This window comes from Tribolium castaneum, chromosome 5 (genome assembly GCF_031307605.1).
Source record: "Tribolium castaneum strain GA2 chromosome 5, icTriCast1.1, whole genome shotgun sequence".
Taxonomy (NCBI): Eukaryota; Metazoa; Arthropoda; class Insecta; order Coleoptera; family Tenebrionidae; genus Tribolium; species Tribolium castaneum.
Window position 1 is genome coordinate 17,545,858 of NC_087398.1, and position 14,073 is coordinate 17,559,930.

At 27.6% G+C, this 14,073-nt stretch overlaps 1 long non-coding RNA gene across 1 annotated transcript; it reads left to right on the top strand.

Moving 5' to 3' along the window:
• Positions 1-6,513: 6,513 nt before the first annotated feature.
• On the top strand, positions 6,514-7,323 carry LOC135266356 (uncharacterized). The gene is made up of 2 exons (XR_010334365.1): positions 6,514-6,766; positions 6,815-7,323. It is a non-coding gene; the product is annotated as an uncharacterized LOC135266356 (long non-coding RNA).
• Positions 7,324-14,073: the final 6,750 nt, after the last annotated feature.

Below are 14,073 nucleotides of genomic sequence, written 5' to 3' on the forward strand. Positions count from 1 at the left end.
TAATTTATTTCGAATGATTCAATGGAGCGAAACGAGTAAACTTTTATAGGACAGATGCAAAATACCATATTACCACATAAATCGTTATTTTAAAGCAAAGTATTAGCTTTTGCACTTGTTCAATTAAAGTTTGCTTACTTCGAAATATGTAGTCGTCCGAAATAATTTTTTTTTGTCAAAACTATAACGTAATTTGTTCTTTTGAGCTTGAATATAGAGTTTTCATTACGTTTTATGGTAGTTTACTCTACTCTAAGCATAGAATCAAACAGAGTAATCCGCTTTTGTTAAAACTGATACATAATTTGCTCTTATTTTCGAGAATAAGACATTTTCAATATGTTTGATAAAATTTTTCTTGTTTATAGCAAGGAATCGTTTAAAATAAGCTGTATTTGCCTAAACTGATACGTAATTCGATATTTGTGCATGGATACGATGTTTTCAGTTTCTTTGACGTGAAATTTCTTGTTGCAAAAGGTAATAATTTGCTTTAAAACAACGCTTTATATTGTAATATGTGGTTTTGCATCTGCCCCATAAAAGTTCATTAGTTTCGAATCATAAAATCGTTTGAAATAAACAGTGCTGGTCAAAACTATAACGTAAATTATTTCTTTGAGACGAAATTTAAAGTTTTTATTAAGTTTTATACAAGTTTACTCTATTCTAAGTAAAGGAGTAATCAGGATAAATTGCTTTTATCTAGAGTAATATATAATTTGCAGTTTTCAGCCAGAATAAGACGTTTTTAATCTTTTTAATGTAAGTTTTTGTATTCAAAACAAAGGATCGTCTAAAGTAAGCAGTTTTTGTTCAGACTGAAACGTAATTCGAATTTCTGTGCCTGAATAAGGAGTTTTCAGTTACTTTGATGTAAGGTTTCATGTTTGTAACAATGAATTAACGAAAATAATTGGTTTTTATCCAAACTGTGGCATGAATCGTTTTTAAAAGGCGAAATAAGATGTTTTTCTTCTGTACAGTGAAAGTTTACTCGTTTCAAAGCATAGAACCGTTTGAAATTAACAGCTCTCGTTAAGACTATAACGCAAATCTTTCGTTTTGTGCTAAAATAAGACGTTTTTAGTCAGTTTGATATAAGTTTTCTTGTTCAAAGCAAAATATTGTCGAAAATCAACCGTTTTTGTCTAAACTGATACAAAATTCGGTGGTTTGTGTCCGAACACAAAGTTTTCAGATTCTTTAATGTTAGGTTTGCTGCTTCTAACAAAGAATCAACGAAAATATTTTGTTTTAATACAAACTGCAATATAAAATGTCTTTATAGGACAAAACATGATGTTTGGCATCTGTTTAATAAAAATTTACTCGTTTGGAAGCATAGAATCATTCCAAATAAGCTATTCTCGTCGATACTATAATGTAATTAGTATTTTGTGCTAGAATACAGCGTTTTTGTTAGATTTATTAACAATTTTGTCTATTTTAAGCAATAAAACGAATAGGATTAGCTGCCTTTATCCGAAGTGATACATAAATTGCTCTTTTATGCCAGATTAATACGTTTTTAATCTGTTCTATGTAAGTTTTCTTGTTCAAAGCAAAAGATCGTCTAAAATAAGCCGTTTTTGTTTGAACTGATAAACAATTCAGACTGAGACTCAACAAAAATTATTTGTTTTAATCCAAACTGATACTTTTTGACCCTATAAGAGTCCTATAAGAGTCCGAGATACGCCGATCTCGTCAAGTCTATAACGTAATTCGTTTTTTTGTGTCAGAATACGACGTTTTCTGTCTGTTTAATATAAGTTTTTAATAATAATAATAATAACAATAATAATAATAATAATAATAATAATAATAATAATAATAATAATAATAATAATAATAATAATAGTAATAATAATAATAATATTAATAATAATAATAATGAAAATAATAATAGTAATAAAAGTAAGCTTAGTTTTCTAAGCAAAAATGAAGCTTATTTTGTGTTATAAGAGCGTTTTCTCACTTCTATGCAAGAAATCATCTGTGATCTGTGTTTTTAGGCAAGAAATTGAATAAAATTAATAACTCATTTTAAAACTGGTATAAAAACATTTACTATACAAAAGTTAATAATAATAATAATAATAATAATAATAATAGTAATAATAATAATAATAGTAATAATAATAATAATAATAATAATAGTAATAATAATAATAATAATAATAATAATAATAATAATGATAATAATACTTATAATAATAAATTTCTTTCTAAATTAAAGCTTAGTTTTTCTAAGCAAAAATGATGCTTATTTTGTGTGATATGAGCGTTTTCTCATTTCTATGCAAGAGATCATCTGTGATCTGTGTTTTTAGGCAAGAAATTGAATAAAATTAATAACTCATTTTAAAACTGGTATAAAAACATTTACTATACAAAAGTTAATAATAATAATAATAATAATAATAATAATAATAATAGTAATAAAAGAAACAATAATAATAATAATAATAATAATAATAATAATAATAATAATAATAATAATAATAATAATAATAATGATAATACTTATAATAATAAATTTCTTTCTAAATTAAAGCTTAGTTTTTCTAAGCAAAAATGATGCTTATTTTGTGTTATCTGAGCGTTTTCTCATTTCTATGCAAGAGATCATCTGTGATCTGTGTTTTTAGGCAAGAAATTGTCTAAAATTAATAACTCATTTTAAAACTGTTATAAAAACATTTACTATACAAAAGTTATAATCGGTCTTTAATAATAATAATATTAATAATAATAATAATAATAATAATAATAATAATAATAATAATAATAATAATAATAGTAATAATAATAATAAAAATAATAGTAATAATAATAATAATAATAAAAATAAAAATAATAATAGTAGTAAAAGTAAGCTTAGTTTTCTAAGCCAAAATGAAGCTTATTTTGTGTTATATGAGCGTTTTCTCATTTTTATGCAAAAGATCATGTGTGATCTGTGTTTTTAGGCAATCTAAGCCATTTTATAGTTTTTAATATTTAACAAAAATTTGCTTTAAAATAAAATGTTTAAAAAACCGAAATTAAACTAAATTAATTGTGTCTAACACTTTAGTAGAGGAAAAAGGAGGAGACATAATAGTCACTAAAGTCTTAAAGTTGTCTTTAGTCGTCATATTAATAACAATAACATTTATAATAACAATACTAGTAGTACTAAATTTGCTTATATGCAAGCGCTTAATTAAGGTAACAGTTTTTTTGTTTTTTGCCTATATCTCGAAAACAGTTACTCCTATCAATTTTTACTTTTTCACCAAAATTAAAGGTGATAAAATTTCCTACAAAATAGTTATTTGCATTTTTCATGTAGAACTAACCATAAGCGAGATATAAGTTTGAAAATAATTATTAATTAAAAAAAAGTGTTTTAACAGAAAATGTCTTGTGATTTAAAATACACTTAATTTGTTGGGTCTAATACTTTATTAGAAGAAAAAGGAGTTACTCCTATCAATTTTTATCTTTCTGTCAAAATTAAAGCTGATAAAATTTCCTACAAAATAGTTATTTGCATTTTTTATGTAGGACTAACCTTAAGCGAGATATAAGTTTGAAAATAATTAATATTAAAAAAAAGTGCTATAACAGAAAATGTCTCGTGATTCAAAATACACTTAATTTATTGGGTCCAATACTTTATTAGAAGAAAAAGGAGGTGACATAAAAGTTACTGAAGTCTTCAGAGTCGTTTTTAAATGCTGCATTTTCGTCTTCGTCTCAAACATTGAAAACTGAATTACACTTTTGTTCAGTAACTGTAACAGTTTTCACTTTGGTTTTTTGCTTATATCTCGAAAACAATTACTCCTATCAATTTTTATCGTTCTTTCAAAATTAAAGCTGATAAAATTTCCTACAAAATAGTTATTTGCATTTCTTTTGTAAGACCCAACCATAAGCGAGTTATAGAGTTGGATATAAATAATCTTTAACAAAAATTTGCTTTAAAATAAAATGTTTGAAAAATCGAAATTAAACTAAATTAATTGAGTCTAACACTTTAGTATAAGAAAAAGGAGAAGACATTAAAGTCACCAAAGTCTTCAGAGTCGTTTTTAGTCGTCATATTAATAACAATAACATTAATAATAATAATACTAATAGCACTAAATTTGCTTATATGCAAGCGCTTTATTAAGGTAACAGTTTTTTGGTTTCTTGCTTATATCTCGAAAACAGTTACTCCTATCAATTTTTATCTTTTTACTAAAACTAAAGCTGATAAAATTTCCTACAAAATAGTTATTTGCATTTTTCTTGTAGGACCAAGCATAAGCGAGTTATAGAGTTGGATATAAATAATATTTAACAAAAATTTGCTTTAAAATAAAATGTTTGAAAAACTGAAATTAAACTAATTTAATTGTGTCTAACACTTTAGTAGAGGAAAAAGAAGAAGACATAAAAGTCACTAAAGGTTTCAAAGTCGTCTTTAATCGTCATATTAATAACAATAACATTAAAAATAATAATACTAATAGTACTAAATTTGCTTATATGCAAACGCTTAATTAAGGTAACAGTGTTTTGGTTTCTTGCTCATATCTCGAAAACAGTTACTCCTATCAATTTTTATCTTTTTACTAAAATTCAAGCTGATAAAATTTCCTACAAAATAGTTATTTGCATTTTTTATGTAGGACTAACCATAAGCGAGATATAAGATTGAAAATAATTAATATTTAAAAAAGAAGTGCTTTAACAGAAAATGTCTTGTGATTTAAAATACACTTAATTTATTAGGTCCAATACTTTATTAAAAAAAAAAGGGGGTGACATATAAGTCACTGAAGTCTTCAGAGTCGATTTTAAATGCTGCATTTTCGTCTTCGTTTCAAACATTGAAAACTGAATTACATTTTTGTTCTGAAACGGTAACAGTTTTTACTTTGGTTTTTTGCTTATATCTCGAAAACAGTTACTCCTATCAATTTTTATCTTTCTTTCAAAATTAAAGCTGATAACATTTCCTACAAAATAGTTATTTGCATTTTTCTTGTAGGACCAACCATAAGCGAGTTATAAAGTTGGATATAAATAATATTTAACAAAAACTTGCTTAAAAATAAAATGTTTGAAATACTGAAATTAAACTAAATTAATTGTGTCTAACACTTTAGTAGAGAAAAAAGAAAAAGACATAAAAGTCACCAAAGGACCAACCATAAGCGAGTTATAGAGTTGGATATAAATAATATTTAACAAAAATTTGCTTTAAAATAAAATGTTTGAAAAACCGAAATTAAACTAAATTAATTGAGTCTAACACTTTAGTAGAGGAAAAAGGAGGAGACATAAAAGTCACTAAAGTCTTAAAGTTGTCTTTAGTCGTCATATTAATAACAATAACATTTATAATAACAATACTAGTAGTACTAAATTTGCTTATATGCAAGCGCTTAATTAAGGTAACAGTTTTTTTGTTTTTTGCCTATATCTCGAAAACAGTTACTCCTATCAATTTTTACTTTTTCACCAAAATTAAAGGTGATAAAATTTCCTACAAAATAGTTATTTGCATTTTTCATGTAGAACTAACCATAAGCGAGATATAAGTTTGAAAATAATTATTAATTAAAAAAAAGTGTTTTAACAGAAAATGTCTTGTGATTTAAAATACACTTAATTTGTTGGGTCCAATACTTTATTAGAAGAAAAAGGAGGTGACATAAAAGTCACTGAAGTCTTCAGAGTCGTTTTTAAATGCTGCATTTTTGACTTCGTCTCAAACATTGAAAACTGAATTACATTTTTGTTCAGTAACAGTTACAGTTTTCTTATTGGTTTTTTGCTTATATCTCGAAAACAGTTACTCCTATCAAATTTTATCTTTCTTTCAAAATTAAAGCTGATAAAATTTCCAACAAAATAGTTATTTACATTTTTCTTGTAGGACCAAGCATAAACGAGTTATAGAGTTGGATATAAATAATATTTAACAAAAATTTGCTTTAAAATAAAATGCTTGAAAAACCGGAATTAAACTAAATTAATTGTGTCTAACACTTTAGTAGAGGAAAAAGGAGAAGACATAAAAGTCACTAAATGTTTCAGAGTCGTCTTTAGTCGTCATATTAATACCAATAACATTAATAATAATAATACTAATAGTACTAAATTTGCTTATATGCAAACGCTTAATTAACGTAACATTTTTTTGGTTTCTTGCTTATATCTCGAAAACAGTTACTCCTATCAATTTTTATCTTTTTTTCAAAATTAAAGCTAATAAAATTTCCTACAAAATAGTTATTTGCATTTTTTTGTAGGACCAACCATAAGCGGGTTATAGAGTTGGATATAAATAATATTTAACAAAAATTTGCTTTAAAATAAAATGTTTGAAAAACCGAAATTAAACTAAATTAATTGAGTCTAACACTTTAGTAGAGGAAAAAGAAAAAGACATAAAAGTCACTAAAGGTTTCAGAGTTGTCTTTAGTTGTCATATTAATAACAATAACATTAATAATAATAATGATAATGATAATGTTTTATTGATGTTATAAATACAAAGTATCTTACATACGTCACCAAGAAAAGAAGAGAAAACAAGAAAATACACTTTAACCGTTTACAAAAGCAGATAATAATAATTATATAAGAAAACTTAGTTAAGATGACATTTTACAAAAATAATTACTGAATTCATCAACAGAGTAAAATGCCTCTTGTAGCAGGAAAGATTTAACACAGTTTTTAAAAGCCTTGAACTCGAGGTTTTTATAGGTGTCAGGTAACATGTTAAATAATTTAATACAGTAATAACTTGTGCTGTTTCTAGTACGTGATAATCGCAGAAAATTTGGTCTGAGTAAATGCCGGAATCTGGTGGAGTATGTATGATCAAACGAATCATATTTGTTTAAGTTTTGATGAGTATATAGAAGACATTGCAAAATATAAGTGCAGGGAACCGTTAAAATTTTGAAGTTTCTGAAATATTGACGACAGTCACTCTGATAGTGACAGCCAGCAATAATTCTGATACATTTTCTTTGTATTTTGAATAATTTAGCTGTATGTGGCGAATGACCCCAAGCAAGGATGGCATATGAAAGAACACTGTGAAATATGGCATGATAAACTGATAATAAAGTTTTAGTCGATAAGGTAGATACCAACTGCCTAAACAAGAACAATTTTTTAGAAAGTTTAGTAACTAAGTAGTCGCAATGAGTTTCCCAAGTCAATCCACAATCCAGAAAAACACCTAACAGCTTAATATAAGAAGGGGTAATAAATGATTTGTTTAAGGAAAAAATAATTTCTTGAGTTTTGGCACAATTAACGGTAAGTTTGTTACCAATAAACCAGTCTTTAATTTTGGTTTCAACACAAGTTTTTATGTGATCCAGAGCCTCTTTTAAATCAAAAGCGCCATAGATAGTGGTGTCGTCAGCAAACAGTAAGAAATTAGTATCTTTAATAGAAAGTGGCAGGTCATTTATAAAGATGAGAAATAGAGTCGGTCCTAGGACCGATCCTTGCGGTACACCAAATTTAATTTCCATTTTATTGGAATTAATATTGTGAGCAGAAACGTACTGACATCTATTTATTAAGTATGAATTCATCAAACTAATACTTCTGACACAGAATCCATATGATTTTAATTTTTGTAACAATATACCATGCTCAACACAATCAAATGCTTTTGTTAAGTCCAAACAGCAAACAGAGGTATTTTCCTTATTTTCAAAACTAGACAAAATTTTTTCACTAAGGTAGTTAATAGCTAGGGATGTTGAGTGATTGCATCTAAAACCAAATTGGAACTGCGAGTAGAGACTATTATTCTCAAAATACGAGTTGATTTGCTTTTTTAAAATAAACTCAAAAACCTTTGCTAAGATAGGCACTAGAGAAATAGGTCTATAATTACTGATGTCATTCGGATCTCCTTTCTTAAAAACCGGTACAACTTTGGAAGTTTTTAGAACTGCTGGAAATATACTTTCTCTAATACACCTATTAATGATTTTAGTCAAAGGAATAACTATAAGATTTACTAACGATTTTAGAATTTTTGAACTAATATTGTAGGCATCACAACTATTAGATTTCTTCAAATGATTAATGGCATCCCTAACTTCATTATAAGTAACTTCATGGAAAGAAAATCGAGAGTCAGTTTCAAACGATGTTAAAATATTTGATGTTTTGGGTAACGCGTTAATTGTATTGGCAGCAATGTTAGTGAAATAGTTATTGATAGTGTCAGGCGACAGATTCGTAGGCAATTTAACAGAATTTTTTCTCTTTGTGTTGACAATATCCCACAATGCTTTTTGTTTGTTAGGGACGTTGTTGATCATGTTATCATGAAATTTAACTTTAGCTTTTGCAATTTCACTGCGATAGAATTTTCTGAAATCAGTGTAAACCTCTTTATCAATAATCTGTTTGTTTTGAAGTTGAAAAAGCAGAGTTTGCATGTTACGTAAAGATCGCAAATTGTCATTAAACCAATTTTTTGATGCTCGAGTGGATAAAATTTTTTCAGGAAAACAAATAGATACATAATGTACTAGAATACTGTTAAATTGAGTAAATAAGTCTTCAACATCATTGTTAGTATTGTTGATAAAATCCCAGTTGATATTTTCAATAAAGTTATATAGGTGGAATAATCCTAAAGCAGTTATAGGTCTATATTTGGTATTAAAACTTTCATTTGCCACTAGAGACGAAGTAGGAACAAAGACACTCATACATACACCACAATGATCAGATAATCCTGGATCATGAGTTGTTACTTGATAATCATTGATTTGAAAGTTAGTGAAAATGTTATCTAGGCAGGAATTTTCTCGAGTTGGAGTAAAAACAGTTGAGTATAAACCATATGAAAGAAAAGTATTAACCAAAGCAACAGCAAGCTTATCCGAAGTGCCAAATTTCACATTGAAATCGCCTGTTACAATAATTTTATTATTGGTTTTGGTTAAAGACGAAAGCATTAAATTTAATTTTTTCAGAAAAACATCAAAATTCCCCGAAGGTGAACGATACAATGTAACTACATTTAAGTTGTCATTTAATAAACATCCAGAAACTTCAAAATCAAACTCAATACTATCAAAACTCAAAGATTTGCAATGAGTCATGAAATTATGAACAAAAATACTTACTCCACCATGATAGCGCAAAGTTCTGCAAAAGCTAGAAACTGTACAATAATTTCCTAATTTAAGAACCTCGATTTCATTAGCCGTCATCCAATGCTCATTGATACATAGTACTTCAAAAGGGCCATCGGACAGCAAAAAGGCTTCTAGATCTAAAATTTTGTTTTTTAAGCTTTGAATATTAAGGTGATATAAATTTAACACAGTTACGCCACTACACTCTGGTTTGGTGGATTGTTGTTTTGGGGGCGCCTGAAGAAAAAACGATTTATAGTAACTCCACAGGGCCAGATGGAAGAATTCATGACTTGCTCAAGTTCTCCTAGTGGCACAGATAGCTTGAATGACGAGTATAGGGTTGGATTTTTCGATTGTAGTCTTTCGCAGTTTGCTTTGGACACATGGGGCTTGATATAGTCCAGGATATTCTCGACCTTGGTGTCCGGATCTAATCTAGACAAGTGAAGATGAGCTGATTTAGGAACGCTTTTTAAAACAGTACTGGCTGATGAGCCAATCATTGGTTTTTTTCTAGAAGCTCCCGAGATCGGTTTAGTTGCTTGTAAGCTCTGTGGGGCCACTTTGGTAGACGCGGATGCCTTCTTTTTTTTGTTTTGGACCAGAATGAAGCCGTCCTCTTTATCACTCTGCGGCGTTTTTGTGTTGGTATCAGCGGTAGAGACTCCGGAAGTTGAAGGAATTGTTACTTGTAATGTGGGAGGAAATGTTCTGTCCCTATTTTTTGTCAGGTTTTTGGAATTTAGCAAACCCTTATCCATCATCGTCGCAGGACGTTGCAAGTTGAAAGGTACTTTCGGAGGTTCATCGCTGTTGATAAGCCAGGCTTGTTTACCTGCATTCACTTTTTCGCGAACTTCTCTTCCATTATCGCGATCGTTTTTAAGTTGGCCTTCGATTACCTCTCTGAGCGCTGCATTGACTTTAAGAAGGTGGATTTTTTCATCTAATTCCTTGATGATTACATCTTTGTGATCGATAATTGTCTTGAGGTACTTGATTTCGTTCCTGAGGGAGCAAAACGTATCTTCACTTTGAGCAAGAGATTCGCAATCACTAATTTCGCCGGTATCACTCACAGCACAACAGTTAACTTCGTTATCGTTTATAAACTTGGCTTTTTTTATAAGCTTAGCACAACTTGTATGATAATTGGCTCCACATGTAATACATTTGGGGCCACTGTTAGTTTGCTTTTTACATTTCTTGCAGAGAGCCTGCCCGGATGCGTCTGCACCGTCAGACATCGCGCTCGCGAAATAATACTAATAGTACTAAATTTGCTTATATGCAAACGCTTAATTAAGGTAACAGTGTTTTGGTTTCTGGCTTATATCTCGAAAACAGTTACTCCTATCAATTTTTATCTTTTTACTAAAATTCAAGCTGATAAAATTTCCTACAAAATAGTTATTTGCATTTTTCATGTAGGACTAACCATAAGCGAGATATATGATTGAAAATAATTAATATTTAAAAAAAAAAGTGCTTTAATAGAAAATGTCTTGTGATTTAAAATACACTTAATTTATTGGGTCCAATACTTTATTAAAAGAAAAAGGAAGTGACATAAAAGTCACTGAAGTCTTCAGAGTCGTTTTTAAATGCTGCAGTTTTGTCTTCGTCTCAAACATTGAAAACTGAATTACATTTTTGTTCAGTAACAGTCACAGTTTTCTTATTGGTTTTTTGCTTATATCTCGAAAACAGTTACTCCTATCAATTTTTATCTTTCTGTCAAAATTAAAGCTGATAAAATTTCCTACAAAATAGTTATTTGCATTTTTCTTGTAGGACCAACCATAAGCGAGTTATAGAGTTGGATATAAATAATATTTAACAAAAATTTGCTTTAAAATAAAATGTTTGAAAAACTGAAATTAAACTAATTTAATTGTGTCTAACACTTTAGTAGAGGAAAAAGAAGAAGACATAAAAGTCACTAAAGGTTTCAAAGTTGTCTTTAATCGTCATATTAATAACAATAACATTAATAATAATAATACTAATAGTACTAAATTTGCTTATATGCAAACGCTTAATTAAGGTAACAGTGTTTTGGTTTCTTGCTCATATCTCGAAAACAGTTACTCCTATCAATTTTTATCTTTTTACTAAAATTCAAGCTGATAAAATTTCCTACAAAATAGTTATTTGCATTTTTTATGTAGGACTAACCATAAGCGAGATATAAGATTGAAAATAATTAATATTTAAAAAAGAAGTGCTTTAACAGAAAATGTCTTGTGATTTAAAATACACTTAATTTATTAGGTAGAATTCTTTATTAAAAAAAAAAGGGGGTGACATATAAGTCACTGAAGTCTTCAGAGTCGATTTTAAATGCTGCATTTTCGTCTTCGTCTCAAACATTGAAAACTGAATTACATTTTTGTTCTGAAACGGTAACAGTTTTTACTTTGGTTTTTTGCTTATATCTCGAAAACAGTTACTCCTATCAATTTTTATCTTTCTTTCAAAATTAAAGCTGATAACATTTCCTACAAAATAGTTATTTGCATTTTTCTTGTAGGACCAACCATAAGCGAGTTATAAAGTTGGATATAAATAATATTTAACAAAAACTTGCTTAAAAATAAAATGTTTGAAATACTGAAATTAAACTAAATTAATTGTGTCTCACACTTTAGTAGAGAAAAAAGAAAAAGACATAAAAGTCACCAAAGTCTTCAGAATCGTTTTTAGTCGTCATATTAATAACAATAACATTAATAATAATAATACTAATAGTACTAAATCTGCTTATATGCAAGCGCTTTATTAAGGTAACAGTTTTTTGGTTTCTTGCTTATATCTCGAAAACAGTTACTCCTATGAATTTTTGTCTTTCTTTCAAAATTAAAGCTGATAAAATATTCTACAAAATAGTTATTTGCATTTTTTTTGTAGGACCAACCATAAGCGAGTTATAGAGTTGGATATAAATAATATTTAAAAAAAATTTGCTTTAAAATAAAATGTTTGAAAAACTGAAATTAAACTAATTTAATTGTGTCTAACACTTTAGTAGAGGAAAAAGGAAAAGACATAAAAGTCACTAAAGGTTTCAGAGTTGTCTTTAGTTGTCATATTAATAACAATAACATTAATAATAATAATACTAATAGTACTAAATTTGCTTATATGCAAACGCTTAATTAAGGTAACAGTGTTTTGGTTTCTTGCTTATATCTCGAAAACAGTTACTCCAATCAATTTTTATCTTTTTACTAAAATTCAAGCTGATAAAATTTCCTACAAAATAGTTATTTGCATTTTTCATGTAGGACTAACCATAAGCGAGATATATGATTGAAAATAATTAATATTTAAAAAAAAAGTGCTTTAACAGAAAATGTCTTGTGATTTAAAATACACTTAATTTATTGGGTCCAATACTTTATTAGAAGAAAAAGGAAGTGACATAAAAGTCACTGAAGTCTTCAGAGTCGTTTTTAAATGCTGCAGTTTCGTCTTCGTCTCAAACATTGAAAACTGAATTACATTTTTGTTCAGTAACAGTCACAGTTATCTTATTGGTTTTTTGCTTATATCTCGAAAACAGTTACTCCTATCAATTTTTATCTTTTTTTCAAAATTAAAGCTGATAAAATTTCCTACAAAATAGTTATTTGCATTTTTCTTGTAGGACCAACCATAAGCGAGTTATAGAGTTGGATATAAATAATATTTAATAAAAATTTGCTTTAAAATAAAATGTTTGAAAAACTGAAATTAAACTAATTTAATTGTGTCTAACACTTTAGTAGAGGAAAAAGAAGAAGACATAAAAGTCACTAAAGGTTTCAAAGTTGTCTTTAATCGTAATATTAATAACAATAACATTAATAATAATAATACTAATAGTACTAAATTTGCTTATATGCAAACGCTTAATTAAGGTAACAGTGTTTTGGTTTCTTGCTTATATCTCGAAAACAGTTACTCCTATCAATTTTTATGTTTTTACTAAAATTAAAGCTGATAAAATTTCCTACAAAATAGTTAATTGCATTTTTAATGTAGGACTAACCATAAGCGAGATATAAGTTTGAAAATAATTAAAATTTAAAAAAAAGTGCTTCAACAGAAAATGTCTTGTGATTTAAAATACACTTAATTTATTGGGTCCAATACTTTATTAGAAGAAAAAAGAGGTGACAGAAAGGTCACTGAAGTCTTTAGAGTCGTTTGTAAATGCTGCATTTTCGTCTTCGTCTCAAACATTGAAAACTGAATTACATTTTTGTTCAGTAACTGTTACAGTTTTCTTATTGGTTTTTTGCTTATATCTCGAAAACAGTTACTTTTATCAATTTTTATCTTTCTTTTAAAATTAAAGCTGATAAAGCTTCCTACAAAATAGTTGTTTGCATTTTTCTTGTAGGACCAACCATAAGCGAGTTATAGAGTTGGATATAAATAATATTTAACAAAAATTTGCTTTAAATAAAATGTTTGAAAAACCGAAATTAAACTAAATTAATTGAGTCTAACACTTTAGTAGAGAAAAAAGAAAAAGACATAAAAGTCACCAAAGTCTTCAGAATCGTTTTTAGTCGTCATATTAATAACAATAACATTAATAATAATAATACTAATAGTACTAAATCTGCTTATATGCAAGCGCTTTATTAAGGTAACAGTTTTTTGGTTTCTTGCTTATATCTCGAAAACAGTTACTCATATCAATTTTTATCTTTTTTTCAAAATTAAAGCTGATAAAATTTCCTACAAAATAGTTATTTGCATTTTTCTTGTAGGACCAACCATAAGCGAGTTATAGAGTTGGATATAAATAATATTTAACAAAAATTTGCTTTAAAATAAAATGTTTGAAAAACTGAAATTAAACTAATTTAATTGTGTCTAACACTTTAGTAGAGGAAAAAGA